The sequence below is a fragment of the Megalops cyprinoides genome, chromosome 2 (assembly GCF_013368585.1).
Source record: "Megalops cyprinoides isolate fMegCyp1 chromosome 2, fMegCyp1.pri, whole genome shotgun sequence".
Classification (NCBI taxonomy): Eukaryota; Metazoa; Chordata; class Actinopteri; order Elopiformes; family Megalopidae; genus Megalops; species Megalops cyprinoides.
The window spans coordinates 14,769,388-14,787,865 of NC_050584.1; the positions used below are offsets into that span (position 1 = coordinate 14,769,388).

Below are 18,478 nucleotides of genomic sequence, written 5' to 3' on the forward strand. Positions count from 1 at the left end.
GTCTGTCACTGCTAACCACCCCTCTAAAATCAGGCAGGCCAATCATATTTTTATTGTCATGCGAACCAGTGACACACAGAAAGCCAATCACCTTTCGGAGCGCATGCCATCTGATTCAGCGAGGCAAAAACGAAAAGCAAAGCGGCGAAAGCAAAGGGAGGAGTCTTCAGTTTGTTTACTGAAAGTCAACTCAACCATGACTGCTTTCCGTTTGTGGGATCAGCCAATTGCTACGCCCGTATGGACGCTATAACCAATCATCTCCCGCATGTAGGCGGGGTTAATGGAGACAGCATGTTAGGCATGACCAGCCTTACTTATTGTATTCCGTTTACGTTAACGACGGCTGGACTACTGAATATTATTGATTGGCAAGTTCAGTGTATCAGAATATTACTTTGCTGTAAACGACTACACTCGATAATGATTTACCCACAGCGATATAGCAGCCAACCATCGTTATATTTTATGAGAGGTAACTGATGTCAGTCAGCTTGCGCTCAGTTAATAGCTGACGTTGGTGCTAGCTAGCCAGTAAGATAGCAAGCCAACAATCCAAACTAACGTTAAGTTTACACGAAGATGACTTGCTAGGTAAAGTGACTATTTAGCTAACAAACCAACTAGCTAGGTAGCTAGCTGGCTAGTACTTCCTATTACACGTATTGGGGATATGGAGAATAGAAGCAAGAATGTCACAAAGTCCAATGAAATGATTAAGTGGTCAGGATGTGAGAGTGGTGCTTTAACGCATAGGATCTCTAAAGTGGCACCTTCAGTTCTGGTTGATGGTGAAGGAGGCACTTTCTGTTGCCCTGTAACCCGGAACATGAGACTCCTGCTGGAAGAATTCAAGGGGTTGTATGAAGAGAGGCTGGGGCGCCTGGAATTCGAAACAAGAGGCGGGAATGATGAAGAGATGCTACGGGTATGGATAGCATATTGCTATGGGTCTTGATAAATCCAACCACCGTTTGCCTCATTAGAAAGCTACCTGACGTTACAGTGCACAACGCCTGTAGAGACTTGGCTAACATTACCCGGGAGTTCCAGACTTAATTTTATCTGTAGTAGCTTTAACTGTAACTAGCAACTGTCTTGGAACAGTGCTTTAAATTAACGGGTTGGTGTCATCTTTGACCAAAACCTACAGTCCAAGCAATGCAATCTCCGAAACGATTTTGGACGAGATACTAGTGTAAACACTTGTTTGGCACGCTAACCCTAATTTACAATTCCAGATAGTTTTCATGTCTCTTGTTAGCAACAGCAGGCTATCAGCGAGTGCAGTAAATCCCAACCGTTGCCATAGAGCTGGCTAACCAAGCTCCTCAGCTGTTGAGCAGATAGCTACCTATGCATATACTTATCTCCGCGTACAAACGCCTCAATTATATTTTTGTTACAGGGTTGTTTCTCTTCACAAGTAACCAACACCGGTAATGATTTAAGGAAAATGTGAAGAGGTTTAGCAAGCTATAAGGTGCCATGCCCAAATGTTCATTATCTGAGACAAATTACATGCAGCAAGACTACATTCCAAGATTACTTCATTGAGCCATTTTGCTCGTATCAGATGGTAAATTGCATTACACTTCCATCTTGCAACATAAATCAACATACAGGTCTTTAGATACATGTTTAAAAGCCTTCTAATCATCTAAATTGTCATGTGAAATCATTTAGTTACATACTGAAATTCCAAGCTGTACATCAAAACAAGTATAACAAGGTTTAAGAAATAAGGTCTGGACGATTGGCCTGGTACTTAATGAGGTTATACCTCTGGGATCCAGAGGGAACTCTCAAGGCTGCGATTTTACAGACAAACGATCTTCAAAAGTCCCTTGCCCTGCCATCACGTTTCCAAGGAACTAGATATACCTTGCAGAACCATATTAATACATTTATGTGGCATAAACCCCCTATATTTCCAGTAACATACCATGGGCTCAAATCTGTGTTTCTTAGTTGTGGTCCAGGGGAGAGTGTCCTTTTAAATTCCAGTTGAACTGTTAACTCATGTATATGAATGTTACTCCCTATTCCTAACAAAAAGAAGTTCAACCAATGGCTGTCTTTTTATTTTTATGTATTATTTCCTTTTATTATATGTTGTGTTTTGGCAGGCTGGCACCACCCCAAACACATATGCAAATAGGGTGCTCAGAACTATGGTAATAATGAACTGAGATATTAATACAGTGATAATGAGACCTGGAGCTTATTTGTCTGTGTACCCTTGTTATTCCTTGGGCATTAAATTGATAGTTGCTGGTTTCAGTACTCTTCTTGTACATCATAGTGCCTGTTTATGTATATGTTTGGTGTGGTTGTTCACATGTATCTCACATAAGTATCATCATGGTGACTTTTGTTTTTTAATGCTTAGTTCATATAAGCATATGTAAAGTGTACATTTACACTTTATAAACTGTTTTATACTATATATTTTATACTATTATTAGTACTAATGTCTTGTTTTTATTAATTTACGTTTGCAGGTGAAAGTGCAGATTCTGCATTCCTATGTAAATGATCTGAGTGACCAAAACCAAGTTTTAGTTCAGACAGTGGAAGATCTCGAGAAGGAGGCCAATGCAAAGGTTTCCTTTTTGGAGTTGAAGCTTTGCAGTTCTGATCAAATCATTCATGTAAGTTTTTTTCAACAACATATCTTGCCAGTACATTTTTCTCAGTGCAGTTGTCCCAGCTAATCTGTTTGGATGGGTGATTCTACAGATTTAGTATTTACACATAGCAATGAACTTAAAGTAAAAGTGATTTTTTTTTGTTTTTGTGATTTTTTTTTTTAAATTTAAAAATATGTTGTATTTAGCCATATCTAAAGCCCAATAAATACTTTTTACATATAATAAACTGTCTGCCCATGATAGGCTACCATCTTGTAGACCACAAGTGACAACACCTTGCCAAGACACCATCATGCTCTGTCTTTGTGGTTATTTGCACACTGCCACATCCGCTACATTGGATTGATTAATCAAATTGAAGGGACAAAGAAAAAAACACTTAAATGGTATCCAAAATCTGCATGCTTCATCTTTCTGAAAATCACAGACACATTATGAGTGATATATTTCTTTTGATGTGCACTGTGTAAGAAACACGCTACTGGATTCATTGCTTGCTGCTCATATCCGCACCGATGGAGCGTTTTTAATGGAAGAGTTTATAGATGTATTTTGTTTTGTCTGTTGTCATTTTCCTTTCATTTCAGTGTCCTTTTCAAAGGGCAGGATTGTGCACAATCTGTACGTAATGAATAAGGGCCCATGAGTTTCACAGCCTATATTTTCTATGGCAGTTCATTTAAAATACCCTGAGCTGACCCTGAAGGTGACAATCAGCTCACGGACTTCCACAAACACACCCACAAACGATGAATAATGGTGATGATTTGCAATGATTTATTTAGGGAAATGCTGCAGACGTTTGTATTTAAAGGTATGTCTTTCAGCACCCGCTTGCGGTGCCATTCATCTGCAGTTCATGAATAAATGCAGGAGGATGTTAAAAGCACAATAATGTCTCTGGCCAGTTTCAAAACGCAGAAATGCAAACAAATTGCTGCTTTATTTCGGCCTGATATCAAAGCTTGCATTTTGGCCTTTATGGTTTTATTCTTTATACATAAAGTTCAGGAGACAAAGGAATGAAAGGGTATAGTGGTGTGGCCTTCTTGTAAGGTCCCTCAGTAGCTGTGTGGTTACTCAGACTTTCAGTTTGTTATTTCTATAGGTGTTTACCAATTGTCATTGTTTTCCACAGTCATTTGTGGCGGCGGAGGCTTTGTGAGCTTAAAGTGTTTGTGGTTTGCTGATATGAAAAGCTGAATGCATTTGTTTTTTTTCTTCAAGGTTGTAGTTTTCCTCGTTAAAACTATCTTATTACCTATCATTTGACCCTAAACAACTACCGTGTCAGGCTGTACTGTGTTCAACACAATGTTTCATTCCTCTGGATTTCACTTTTTTAGTTTAGTTTTTTTTCTTTGCATTGGAGTTCTTTTGTTAAGGTTTGTGCCGTCATTTCCCGTTCTATCAATCCTTTGAGTTTTAAGGGAGAGCAAGAATTTATGAAGTTATCCTCGGGGTATAGCCATGTCGATTTCAAGACATTTTTTGGTTGAAATTATTTTAGCTTAGTGTTTTCTGGTTTCTTATTAAGAATGCTTTCATTCCCTTTTCTCTTGAGATATGCAGCAAGCAATACAGCTATAGTTTACAGTAACACTCACAGAAACAAAATACATGTATTGTTATGAGATTGGCAGGAGGGGCAGTTGTATCCATGCCCACAATGTAGACTGTAAAAACTCAAGGAAGACATGTATCCCCTTTATACTGTGCTTCATGCAGTAACTGCTATTTAGGGTATGGTCTGTGGATTTTTAAATAATTGATTAATCTTGATGTTAAATTATTTAGCCCTGTATCTGGTATTGATATAACGCATAAAATGGGCTGTGGTTACAAACTAATATGAATCTGTATGCTATGTTTCCCATTACTAAGCATCTGCTCATTACTCAAACTATGGTTCCTGGTTGTACTTTTTTTATTTTACAACAGAGAAATGAGCAAGGGCATTGTGAGGACTCAAAGGAAACCAAGTAAGGTTTATAGCGGAGGATAAATGAGTACATTATTACATTTACCTCTGGGTTTATTGGTTAGTGCACTCTATTTTGATTCATCCATCATGGATGCAGTCTGTTTATGTCCCTCTTTGGTAGCTGGAATCACTGGAATTAGATTGGAGTCAAGAATGGTCTTTGACTGCTTCATATTACACAGTTGTCCCTGGACTGTACTAAACATTATTATAATGACTATAATTAGAAATGAAATTGATTCAGAGGATTAAAAGCTACCTTTATGCCTCTCAAAACTAAAAAGAATGCAATGGACTTGGTAATAAGAAAGCTAAAATGCTCTAATAGAATGATTGTAATTTATTTTCAATTGTAATGCATCCATATTTACGGTCTCATTGTTTCGGAGAAAGCTCCAGAGCAATGATCTGCCAGTGCTGTTTATGCTGAGGGCAAAGAAAAACAGTTTTATTTTTTTTTTTTTATTATTATTTTTTTTTTTGAGTGGGCGCATGTATTCCAACTGTTGATCAAGCAAGGTCAGATTTAGATAAACCCTGAATGAAAGTTAAGGTATCATTTTCAAGCACTTTCAACACTTTTCACTTGTTCTTAAACAGTGGGGTGTGCACACATTAACACATTAAAAGCAGTTTAGAAGGAAAGCACCCCACCACAAGGCTCGCATCACTGTGCTCACTACTGCAGTTAGCGGCTCCAACCAGGTTCCATGGTACGGGCATGCTATTAGAATCGTTTTCTGAGGAGGGAGGTACGAGCACTTTTGAACCGATGGAGAGGGTGACGCACCGCTGTGCGGTTTTGACAGGATTTGGACTACCAGAAGCGGTGCCTGGAGGAGAGTGCTGAGAGCCTCCGCAGTGAGAACCTGGACATGAAGGTCGATGTCGCCACCCTCATGGGAGTGATCCAGCGGGCTCAGCGAATGCAACAGCTGGATGTAAGTCATGCGCTGCCTTGCTTTAATTACGGGAGAGGAAAAAAAGCTCCTCATTAATTTGTAAAACTCCACCCACCCCTCCCCCATATACACACACACACACACACACACACACACACACACACACTTGTAGAATTTTATTTTCAGTTTCACCTTGACTTGTGGCCTCTCCGGATCAAGGATCAGTGATCCTCCTTTGATGTAGTCATCTGCCTTTCTGGTCGCTTCCACCTGCAATGCTGATCCAGGTCAGTGGGCTCCACTTGACCTCACTGGTCAGGAGGAGTCCTCAAGCCTGGGTGACCAGACTTGTCCCAGAGGTCCTCTAAGCCCCCCTTTCCAATCAGGGCCTCTCAAATCTACACACATCTCTTTGATCTGCACGCCATACCTCTCTCTGGCCCGCGCTGGGCCCGTACCACGCGGCAGGCTGTTGTCAAGATAAGTGCGCTGGCGGAGGTGGAGTGCGGGCAAAGGCATTGAACTTGTGCCAAATCACATCCTTGCCCAATAAATGAATATGAATTAGCTTGAGTGATTATTGTTCTTGGACAGCTCCACTGCCACAGACTCAACGGGGCCCTGGTCAGCGCCGTGCTGGGTCAGCATCAGCTGTGACAGGCTGCTGGCAGGGCGCCACGCTGCTGGCACACCAGGGCACAATGTGGTATTAGCAGTCATGACGAGACGGGGGCAGCGGGCACCCTTACCAGTGACAGAACAAAGCCAGCGTAGTGCCACAGTGTTGACGAAACTAGATACCTGACGGCAGGCCGCAGCTTGAACACAAGCGGCGGAAATCGACGGCACGGTTTATGCTGAATGGAAGTGCACGAAGTCTCAAGTAAGCAGAATTGTATGCTTAACATTGGTGATTTCTAAATTAGCCTCTCCACAGTGCGCACAAGGGAGGATCAGCAGGCACTGGTGCGGTGGGAGGCTGGGATAAGAAGTGTGAGTGTGTGGGGGAGTGATGGGGGGGGGGGGTCATGATTGCAGGCTATGCTAATACCGTTGTTAATGACTTCCTTTTGAGTGATAATTGATCAGCTTCATTACCATATTAAGTCCCTAATCATATGTCACTGGAGTAGAGCCCTATAATAAATGCTCTGTTTGATTTTTGAAATAATGAACTAATTAGACTAATTAAAATCAATAGAGGTGCCAATACAAGGTTAGCATTCAGAATGTGGTCTCTATCTGTGTTTAGTAAAAGTCACCAGCTCAGTGAAAAAGGAATCTAATGCTGATTTATGAGTGCTTGACGGTCGTTAGTTAGAATAAATTGCTTGTAGTAGCAGAGACAGCATTATTCAAGTACAAGATACTAAGTGCATTGTAAGGTCAGCAATAAGGGCAAACTTACATATGTAGTTGTATGCCCTCGTAAACCTATGTTAATATATCAGGTCAGAATGGAGCTGGTTGGCATACTGTAAGCTGGAATGCAGGGACACTGGAATCACAGCAGGAAGTGATCCTGCTTTAAATGCAGAGACCGGCAATGCGTGAAGTGATCACAGGTACAAGACCAAATGTTGTATAAAACCTTGCTCTTTCACTTATAAATATTTTTGTTTAATAGTTTTGAATAAAATGGTGTTGATGAGAGCAACTCTACAATGTGTTGCCCAGATGTTTAGATATGTTCCAAGTGACACATTGAATGTATTCAGTTTGAACCATAAAAGAAAAAAAAAAGTGCATAATTCAATTGAAAATAATAGGCCTGCGCTGGTGGTTGACAGTATTTGAAACTGTATTATTTGAAAATGCTATTGCCATAATTTCATGTAGTGTATTGTAACCTGTATGTGTGTGTGTGTGTGTGTGTGTGTATATATATATATTATATATATTATATATATGTTAATATATAAGGTATGTTAATTGGTCATACTTAAAACAAATTAGCGGTGCATGTATAGCCTGCAACATGAAATTGAGCTAGTAGAACAAAGTGTCTTTTCCCAATAACTGAGCAGGGGTTTGCTTCTGAGATGTAAACATATCCACAGGAGGCAAAGGTCAGTGGAGAGAAGGTTCCCCTAATGTGGGTAAGCAAGGAAACTCACTTCCTTTAACATAAGGCACCTGCTTATCTGTGCTGCAAGCATATTGTTGGAAAGGGCTTTTAACACAGCAGGAGATGCCATGACTTCACTGTGATCGCTCTGGAAACCATAGAGAGTGGATGTGCTGGTGTTCCTTGCTGAAGACCTATAGTAGGCTACTATTACGAAAACTACATTGGGAAACTAGCTGTACATTTATTGTTTTAATTGTATTTGTTGTTTAATAGGTAAACAGTTCAAAAGTATAGCTTGCCGTTGGAACAGTGTGGTTAACCTATGTTTCACAATATAAAGAGAGAACAACAGCAAAAACAAGTTTGTGAAACCCACAGTTTACAGTCTTATATCGACAGCTAGCCACAGAGCTCAGTAAATTCTTGTGTCAAAGCAAGGCAAGCAATGAAATGTTGCTGTTAGTGAAAGAAATACCTATGTAAGGAATACTCATTGTGAATTTAATTGCAGTCATTTAAAGATAAGCTGCCGTAGTATGGGCAGCACATAAATAAAACTCTGCGTCTTTGCATAGAAAACAGCGGCACTGACACATAATGTGGCATTATGTTTTGTATGACGAGATGGAAAATTAGCTCAACCCCATTATGGAGTTCTTTTTAAATCTTACTACCCTAATATGACTCCCATTGCTGGGTTTCCAAGTCTGATTTTACAATAGTGTATACTTCAGCAAACAAAGCCAATTTTTTAGCCAGAAAGATGCAAAAACACTTTGTAATCGGGGAACAACTGATGACCTATATCCTTGCGTAATTTTAAAATGTAAGTTGCTGGCATGAGAATCCATTTTGACGGAGAACTGGCCTTATGGCTCTCTTCTGCTTTGGAGTGTCCTGCCTTTCTCAAGGTATTTTGTATTTTAGTCATATTAATGCACAAAATGATCACAAAAGGTAATTTGTGAGATGCAACATCCATGTTTTTCCCTGTTATATATCAGTATAACCTTAGTGTGCTGTTTTTTTTTGTAGGGCAGTTGACCATTACTTTAATAGTATTTTTTTCACAAGCTTTAATGATTGAGTAGTGTTTGTGCCAGCTTTATCCATTCCTCTAACAAATTAGTTTACTGTGGTCATAACCTTCAAAAAGCTTATTACCATAAATTGCAAGTGTTTTCATAAACCCTGAAAGCAACATTGACTGATCACAAATGGGACCTTTTTCAGGACACCCAGGGACCTGCTAGTAAATTATAACCTCTATTTCATATACTTTGTTAATCAGCTAATGTTTTTTTATTTCTATTATTAATTTGTTCTCTTATCTGATTTATTTAAATTACAGTGTTCATGGACACATTTGTATTTGGTCATCTAGTACTTTTTTGTCATGTAGGGAGAAAAGCTCACCCTCTGTACTTATTAGATTGCATTTGTAATAAAGTGACTGCCTGTTCAAACATTGCATAGACACCATACCATTTCACAAGGGCATAATTCAGACTTCAAGAATAGATTAACACACATTTCTCATTTTCTTGTGTGCTGTATCACATATGTACTGAACCTTTCAGTGTTATTGTTCACTATTTGTGGAAAGATATTGCAAATATAAATTTAAATTGATTGTAAATTTCTTGTTTACTAGTATACCAGTGCCAGTGACACTAATTCATGACAGCTGTAGATTATTTTGCTATAACCCAGCCTCATTCTCATTACATTGCACTTTATTTTTTAACTTTGAGTGAGGAATAAAGTGTTCAGAATTTTTTAAATTCAAAGCATATACCTTTCAGTTGTATTAAAGTATATTTGGAATGGAATGGCAAAATAATATCATACCATTGATAAGATATAGAGCAAAATATTTTTATCATCACAAACAAGGCTGATGCAGTGAATGAACTTGTGAGGAACAAAGTGCGTGCAACATATGTTATAAATTATGGATCATACATTAATACTAACTTTAATGTATCATTTATGGGTGCTTTATTTTGCTTTATTTTGTCAAGTAAAGGTATGTTTCTTTGCTCAGTGGGAAGGAAATATTTTATGAAGAGATTAAAGCAAAAGCAAAAAAAATAGGCCCAAGACCAAGTTTAATAAGTGCATTTCTAATGTGAAGCTTTTTGAACATGAGGCAATTTAGTTTTGGGTTCAAAGACAGAAGTTTTATTTCAGTTATTGTTTCTCTGAGGTGGTCTGCTGGATTGTCTGTTACACTTGCGGCACTTAACGGACTCATCACAAACAAGCTGATCCGCCTTCTGTTTGGTCTGTCAGGTAACTGTCCTCTGGTTAGGTCCAGACCCCTGCTTGTATTGTTTTTCACTTTTGTGGCCTAACTCCTCTCAATGCATTCTGCTATTGAACCTATTGCTAGTGTCTTTCTGAACAGTGACACTAACCATGTGTGCTGAACAAGGTTCCTGTTGTTCATTTGCTCCTCTTGGTTGCACACACGCACACGCTGATGGACTCTCCTTTTCAGCTTTATTAATATTAAGACTCTTCCTCTTATGGGCAGCAATGCGGTGTTGTTATGAGAACACTCAATTCTGGACCTAAGGTTTATCCATCTGAATCCCTGGATAATGCAGTTGAACTCTATTTCAACTGTTTCAGTAACAAAAAAAGTCCCTTGTAAATAGGGCGTTTTTAAACACGGTAAGCCAAAAACATTGTTAATGTCTAAATTTTGCTTTATAAACTAGGGAGTGTGTTTATTTGTACTTTTTTGCATCTGTTCCCTTTAAATTACTTAAAACAAATGTTTGTCCCAAATAGCTCATTCTAACAGGTGGTATAATAACACACATAACGAAAACTGATAGTTTCAGTTGAGGTGCTCACTCTGTCTTGAGCTTTGCATTGACCATTGCTTTGGGGCATTGTATTGATGTAACTGCTGAGATCATGGATATGATAGGATGCTGAATAAAAGTAGGCAGAGATGAGAAAATTGCATGTTTACCAGGCACTTTAACAAAGCTACTGTTTTGATTTGTGCTTAGAAGAATTCCTCCCTTTGCTTGAAATGTGTTATTGTTTAATTGGCTATGCATGCCATTCTGAACTTAAAAAAAAGAGGAAGAGCAGGGAATGATGTCCTTAATATAGTTTGTTTGAAGCCTGCACTGTAGCAATCCCAGAAATTGACCTAAAAAGCAGTCAAGCATTAGGGAAAATAATAACAAAGAGACCATTTCAAGATTGTGCATAAAATATTACATTTCTTTTAATGGATGCATCCCTATCTCCTCAAATTGCACCCAAATCCATGTCTGAGTCTCCCCGCTAATGTACTTGATCGGGGGAAGATGTTTATGCGTCTGTCAGTTGATAAAAGTGCACTGTCCCTCTGTGGCTTTTGGACAAAGGAACGGCAGTGAAAAGAAGACAAAATCCAGTCTGATGTGAGGGGAAAAAAATCAGTGCTGAAAGATCACCTGAAACAGGTCATGAAGAAAAATGGTCTTGATACCACTGTGACTTGACCTGTGAGTAATTAACATCCCCATTGATTTCCTTTTTCTTGAATGACCCCCATCACCATCTACTTGAAATGCACACTTCGCCATATTTCACAAACGTGACTGTGGTGGGAAAACTCCAGTGTACAAAAGACAATACAGATGTTTTAAAGCCAGGTTTGAAGGGCCAAATCTTCAAAAGTTGGAGTTTTATCCCAGCAAATGCAATGGTTAGCCCTCCACCATCCCATCTCTCTCTCTTTCTCTGCATCTTTACATTCATTTCCCTTTGAGTTTTGATTGTTTTACTTTCATGCTTCCTGTTTTTTCCATCCTGAAGCATTGAAGCTACTGTTTTTTGTTTTCCTTTTCCCCTTGACTTTGACATGTATGAAGCTGACACCTCTTCAGTCTGTTCCTGAGTCAGCGGGAGCCATTGATCTTTGGCCTGAGTCTTCTCTCCACCTCTCTGTGAGAGAGAGACCCCAGTGTGTACATGCATCCGCCAATGTGCCTCTTCAAGACACTCCTTTTGTCTTGTATTCATGTCCTAAATACATAATTTCACATTCAGATGCATGCTACATGTTTTGGCAGTTGTAAGGTTGGCAAGTAAATAGCAGTGAGTCTGCAGTAGCATCTCCTCTGTCTTCCCTGTTTGAGTAACTTGGGGGCATCTAAGGCTAGTGACCAAATTAAATCAAAACTTTAACCCAGCTGTTAATGGCAAATCAGAGACTTTGGCTTTGTGGTGGATTTAGAAGAAAGGAATAAGCATGGAACCCCAAATCAAAGGCCACCATTTAAGGCAGGATTGTAATTCCATGTCAGCGGTTACGTCAAAGTTTTGATTTAATCCCACAGAAGAAATCAATGCATACCAAAATATTGTCAGTATAATTGTATTACGTAAAACATCTCTTTTCATCCTTGCTCCCTTTTTCAGTTGTCAACTGGCTTTTCTCTGCCTTTCGTCTGAAGAAGTTAATCTAAAATAGGGTGATCAGGGTAGCACTGTTCCATTTTATAAGCGCTGAATTTGAATGAGAACACGACTCCATAAGTCAGAACTTTTACCTTTTTTGTTCATTTAAAATTTAAAGTCCCTGAAGTCTGATTTTTTTTTTTGTCACAGGTTTCTGGAGTTACCCTAAGGACAGTTTCTCTGGAGCAAATTGCGGAGCCTTCAGTTTATGACAAACACACGTAAGTGGGAGTGTCAGCTCAAAATATGTCACATTTGAGCCTTTGTTATTATTTTTACATATGTCCCCATTTCCTGTACCTCATCAACACAAAGACAGCGTGCTAAATTGTTCATAGGTGCCGATGAACACAAATCATTTTAGAACAAATGTTGGGCAAGTGTTGGGCAATACTAATTCTTGCTGATCCTGTCTACGTGCATGCTGTGGGGTAGTTCTGAAAAAGGAATGATCCACTTAAAAAAATGCAATGATTACAAATGATATGATTAAAATATCCCATATGTAGGGCAGCATTTCAATGGCTTTATTTCTTTACTGATCTGCTGAAAGATAGCGATGTGTTGATCAGTGTTCAGTTATACTAAACATAAATGCTCCCCATGTCCATACAAGTTTGTGTTTAGAGTTGTTGTGGTCCTTGCTGAAAAAGTTTGCCTTGGTGTCAGAAAGTTGCAAGCAGCTTTTCTTGTCCCCCTCACGGTGCTAATGAGGGAGCGATGTGGGTTTCCGTAGTCCACCTGAGGGACATGGACATTCCTCTGGGATAGGATGTGTTGAAAGGATGAGGTGCTGCTTTATGGGAATGATGCCTTCACAGCTATTGCCAGAATGCGCCTCCACCAGCACAATTTGTTACACGTCCTTTAGTTTTGCTCTCAAAGTTGGCTCCAGGAAGTTTGTTCATGTACAGTACTTAATAAATAAATAAAAAATAAATGAAAATAAAAATAATAACACAGGCACTAAATCTGGGGATGTAAATATAAAATGTAGGCAGCATCCTGCCACCAGTGCAGACGTTAAAAGGAAGAGATTGAAATTGTCCTTAGGGGTAGCATCACTGTTGTAGGTGATGGAATTTGAGTCTTTCATCCGTTTTCTCATTTGCATTCGCTTTGTTTATCTACATATTTATTTATATATTTACATACTGTTAAAATAAGTCAAAATAAGGCATACCATGTTATTAATGTCAGCTTGCTGCAGTGCTTTTACCAATTGTTTTTTTTTTTTTTTTTTCCGTAATACTTTTTTTCAGAATCTCCTCTGGGACAGATTCAGCGTAGAAAATGGGGTGATTTTTCTTTTAGGTTTAAGAAAGCGGAGGAACCGCAAAATTGAAGGTTTTGAATTAATTTGATCACTTTATTCCAATGCGGACAATGTTATGGAAATCTGGAAGTATACCCTGTGCATATAATGTATATTAAGATTTGTGTTTATATGGTGTATGTGTGTGTGTGTGTTTATATGTGTGGATTATCTTTTTTACTTTTTTATATTGAAATGTCATTGTTATTAAGCGAGCGTAATGGTTTTCTTTGAAACTGCATTTGAGTTGTCAAACTGGAAAAATTTCACTTTCCGTTGGAGCTCGTGTGGAGGCGGATGCCACGTGCTTTGCTGTTATTGACTTTTTCAGGTTTTGGTCTTCAATGAGCCGTTTTCTTATTAGTGAAGCAAACAAATCAATACACTACATGGTGGCCAGAGAGTCAATGTGATGACCCAGACCCACAGTCACAAGTAATTCAGAGAGTCATTTAGCTGCCATTTCATCCTGTATGTCAGTATGTCTGTGATTTGCATTCCGTCTTTTTGTTGAGCTTGTGCCTCACTTTTAAGAGTACTCAAGACTTTCTCGCCATCTGTCTACTGCCTTAAACTCGGTGAAACTCAATAAGGTTTCTGCTCATTAGATGTAGATTTACTTGATGAAATTAGATGAGACCATAGTGATTATAAATTCTAATCTAAAATAATCATACACATGGTTGAAACGATAAATTGATGGTATGAGTATATTATTTTGCTGCAGTGTTCTGAATTATTTTGAAGTGAGGTGACCGAGGAAGACATGGGGACAAAGTTCACTGTTGAAGAAGGAAGGTCTCAAGCTGGTAACCTCCAGCTAGGCATGTTTTTTCACATTTACCTTACTCAGTTATTTACCTACAAGGATACTGCTGCTTGCAGTAGAACAGAACTCTTGAAATTGAGTGTACGTGTATGTGTTTGCCTAAATGCATATACTCAGCACAACTTTCAAGAGAATACTCCCATATTAAAAGTGTTGAAAAAACATCAGCAAGGCGTGCAGTTTTTCAGTGAGAGGGATGGAGGAAAGTCAGAATCAAAGAAGTAGTTAAATATAAAAATGGAACTCCAGGGATTGTACTTATCAGTTAGCAATAAAAATTGAGATTACGGGGGATGGTGAGAACATTCTAAAAATACACAAGTATTTTCTAGTTATTGAAATTAGCCAGGTCAGGTTGTCCTCCGCGCTCTTAATCGAATAGTTTGAGATAATTTTGCGTGTAGATGCTGTCTTGTTTTCAGGCTTTGGAGTGGGGCCCGTAAACAGTACCGAGCAATGCTAGAAACAGTATAACTGGCACCGTCTGCATATTAGTACGCAGGAGAAAAGTCCTCAGCTGCCACGGATTTTTTGTTACGGCCTTTCCAGATTTGTGTCACTGACCTTAAAATACTGCATATTGTGTAAAACTTTACAGATAAAAAAGGAGGAGCTCACCGAAGTGAAGAAATGCTTTCCCAATATGGTCAATGGTTTTTGTTTCCCCCTTACCCTGTCATTTTTTGTTGCGTGTCAAACTTGGCTGTTTTTGTTTTGATCAAAAGCAACAGATCCTATAGCCGGGAAGTGGCTGCCGCTGCCGGTGAGCGCCACCCCCCCCTCCCCCCCACCCCCGCCCCCTTTGCCTCTGAAGTCCTCCTCAGCTGGAAAGTTTTGACATCTGCTGGTTTGGGACACGGCTGAGCAGCTGTCAGCAGCGGGGGAGCGGCTTTCAGCAGCAGTTGGCGGGATGGCTGGATGCCAGCTTGTACCATCTGCATGCCTGACATTTCCTTCTAATTAACAGAGGGGTTAATTGTTCTGGCAGGCTCAAATGTAGTGTCTAACATTACCCAGGGGAGACGTGTACAAGTGCCAGAGTGGCAAGGTGCTGGGACGGCATGGTTAATGCCGCTATTGTCACACAACGGTTAACAGCCACCGATGGTTACACTAGCCAGGCACACGCAATAAGGCCGAGGTGTTTTTTATTCTGATGAATTATGCCAGGCTGCTGTAATGATGTAGAAAGAATTGGGTTTAGAAAGGCAAAGACCACTGCCTAGGGGCAATTGGGAGGGAACAATTTGCATGTTATTACTGCATATTCATAACTAATTGTGTTAGGCTTTGCTAATAGAGCAGAATGACAGTATGAAAAATCGTGCAGCCGTTTTATAGCCAACAAAGCAGGCAGCTTTTTTTTTGCCTCTCCAACCCTGTGAGTGCTGAATGATCATTAAGACACTTAGTTGCTAAATATAACAGGTCCCACCATTTGTCAGACTGACATAATATAATTTATAAAGTGTTCTAATTTTATCTATGCATGGGTTTCATTTTTTACGGCAGTTACTGTGGCATGTTAAAATAGATGACTATTGTGAAATTGTATCTGAGCATACAATGAAACCTATATGTTAACTGATAATACAAAAATAAATAAATAAATAAATACTTTAAATAAATAAATAAAATTAATGGCATTATTTAAAAGATACACCAGTATCATTAAAAGATGCTATCTACTCACAAGAATAACATGTTTGCCTACAGCTTTTTTATATCACAAAATATGAGAAGAGGGTATTTAATGTATTTCTCTGTTTTACATATTAAGGTGATTTTGATAGTAATCACAATATCAGCACATCAAGCACGAAATTGTTATCAGGTGTTGGAAACTAAACACCGTTTTGTCCTGGGATGTTTTCTGTTGTCATGTTCAGGTGTGATCCAGCCCAGCATATGCATAAGGTGATTAATCATTAATTGTGTATCATGTTAACATTAAAAGCGGCAGGGCTAGGCGATGTGGTGACATTTGGGGTCTGCGCTGTCTTGTACAGTGGTGCAGACATGTCTGAAGTGATGGGGTAAATGGATGCCCTCTGGGTGTGGGGGGGTCTGGGAGCAGCGATTTGCACGCTTCCCTCGGCAGATGCAGATTGACGGCCTGTCAGGCCAAGGAACAGGAAAGGCTCCCGTGTCCGGCCAATGAGGGGACCATTTTGCACAGCGTGGAGCGTGGTGGATGTTTTTAGAGGAACAATCTGCCGATGAAAAAAATTGCCCATAAAGGAAACCTGGGTGAAATTGACAGCCGTTAGCAACCATTACATTTTTTTTCTATCCACAGTCTTCATTCAGTCCTCTCTCTCTGCTTTTCGCAAGTTCTCGATAAACACTGCACCCCTGATATTTTAAGATATTTCAAACTATCAAGGAGGAGCACACAAATATTGGAATTAATAATTGAAATAAATATTTAATTCGGTTTGGGGTAGTGCAGCGAATGGCCTACAAACTATTCCCAAAGGCGCGATTGCCTCGTCTTATGAGAAATTTACATTACTTACGGTAGTACTATTTTTGAACTCGTACCTGTATTAAAGCTTTCATGTTTGTAACATAGTCTACGGATGGCTGATCTTTGCATTTCCCTTGTTTAGTTCACCTAATAAAAGGGAGAACTGCTTTCAACAATGCTGTGGTTTCTGCAAGTACTTTGAGATTCCTCAGGTGTTTATTTCTGTTTCAAAACTTCGCATGAAATCCCCTCTGTACTGTACACCCGATGCTTTCTCTTCTTGTCCTCTCAATCACATCACTTCCTCTGCTCATATTCCTGTCTGCCTTCTAAAAGCTACTTTGTATGTACAAAGCTGTAATTTACATATTCAAATACGAGACGTGCCAGATTAGTTTTTTGCAGCCAAACATAAAGAGGCAATATTTATGGGATCTTGCTGTGATGTCAGTCCTTTACCACCTGATGCCTCAGTGCTTGACAGCTGTCGCTTGGAGCCTGTATGGAATCTCATTTTGATTCTCGACTTTCAGGCACATGCCTCTTCTGTCAGCAAAGTTACATTTCTTGTACTTTACTGTAACACCTCAAGGATCGTTGCCGTGAGAGCGGAGTGCTTCAGCAGCCAACTCCACTGAGCTTCTGTCACATCAAGGCCCTGGTCGCAGAGATGCACCGGCTGAGAGTCTGTGCGAAATCCCAATTGTGACTAATCCTAATTTCCAGCAGCCTATTATCTGGGCCGATGAGCAGCAGAAGGGTCTTCGTGTTCGGCCTGACCGTGGCATACACGTGTCTTCTGCCCACCGTCTGTGAACATGTGTCTGAGCATGTCCCATGTCCCTGAGCATGCTGGGTGTTTTGCAAGAATTATCACTTTTCTTTGCCAGTTTTCCAGACGCATGCCTTTTGCACCAAGTCCTTGCTGTTGTACTTTCCACATTTTAAGAGTGAATCATTTGCACAAGAACATGTCTGTGGCCTTTTCCCATCTCAAAATCAGACCCAGGGAGAGACATTGTGTCCACTCTCTCCTCTTCTCTAAAACAGACACAATCATCTACTATCCAGACAACATCCTGTCATCATTGTTGTACTAGTTGACATGCCAGCCTTGCTGAATTCACTGCTGTACATACAGTATATGCATGTGTGTCTGTGTGTGTCTGTGCTTAGATTGACAAGCTGAATGCAATTTTAGTCACCGTCCAGGTGCTCAGATTAACACCACCTCCCCATGACAATCTTGCACAATAGGGCAGGATTTAAGGAAATAAGACACAAGGCCTCAAACCATGAACACTGTAAAGAATGTACAAATCACCGGGTAATTATGGGGCTCCCCAGGGGTTCAGAAAAGAAAAGAAAAAGTGTACAATGCAGAAAGGGATGTTCATTAAAACTTTCTCATTAGTCTTCCATTACAACGCAAAACTAACAAAAGGCAGAGGGGTACCATTAGGGCTGGGAGTGTGTCCCAGGCAATTTCATTATTCTTCCCATTTTGTGACATTAGTATAGACATAGATTTTCTTTTTAGAGTAAAAAAGAAAAAAAAAAAAACAACATAAAACAACTGTCACTTTTTGGTGTTATTATTATTATTATTATGGTTTTTCCATTGGCTTATTTTTAGATATTACTGATATCATGAAGTGGAAAAAATGGTTTTGTTTCATGAATTTGATTTAGTAACATTTTTTGAAGATTTTTAAGGTATTCAGTTTGAAGTTGTTAATATTCTGCATGGTATCTTTCCTATAGCCCAAAGCCAGAAGATATT

The 18,478-nt window shown here is 39.5% G+C and overlaps 1 long non-coding RNA gene across 1 annotated transcript; it reads left to right on the plus strand.

Moving 5' to 3' along the window:
- Positions 1-2,584: 2,584 nt before the first annotated feature.
- On the plus strand, positions 2,585-12,302 carry LOC118795492. The gene is made up of 3 exons (XR_005005820.1): positions 2,585-2,654; positions 5,448-5,579; positions 12,232-12,302. It is a non-coding gene; the product is annotated as an uncharacterized LOC118795492 (long non-coding RNA).
- Positions 12,303-18,478: the final 6,176 nt, after the last annotated feature.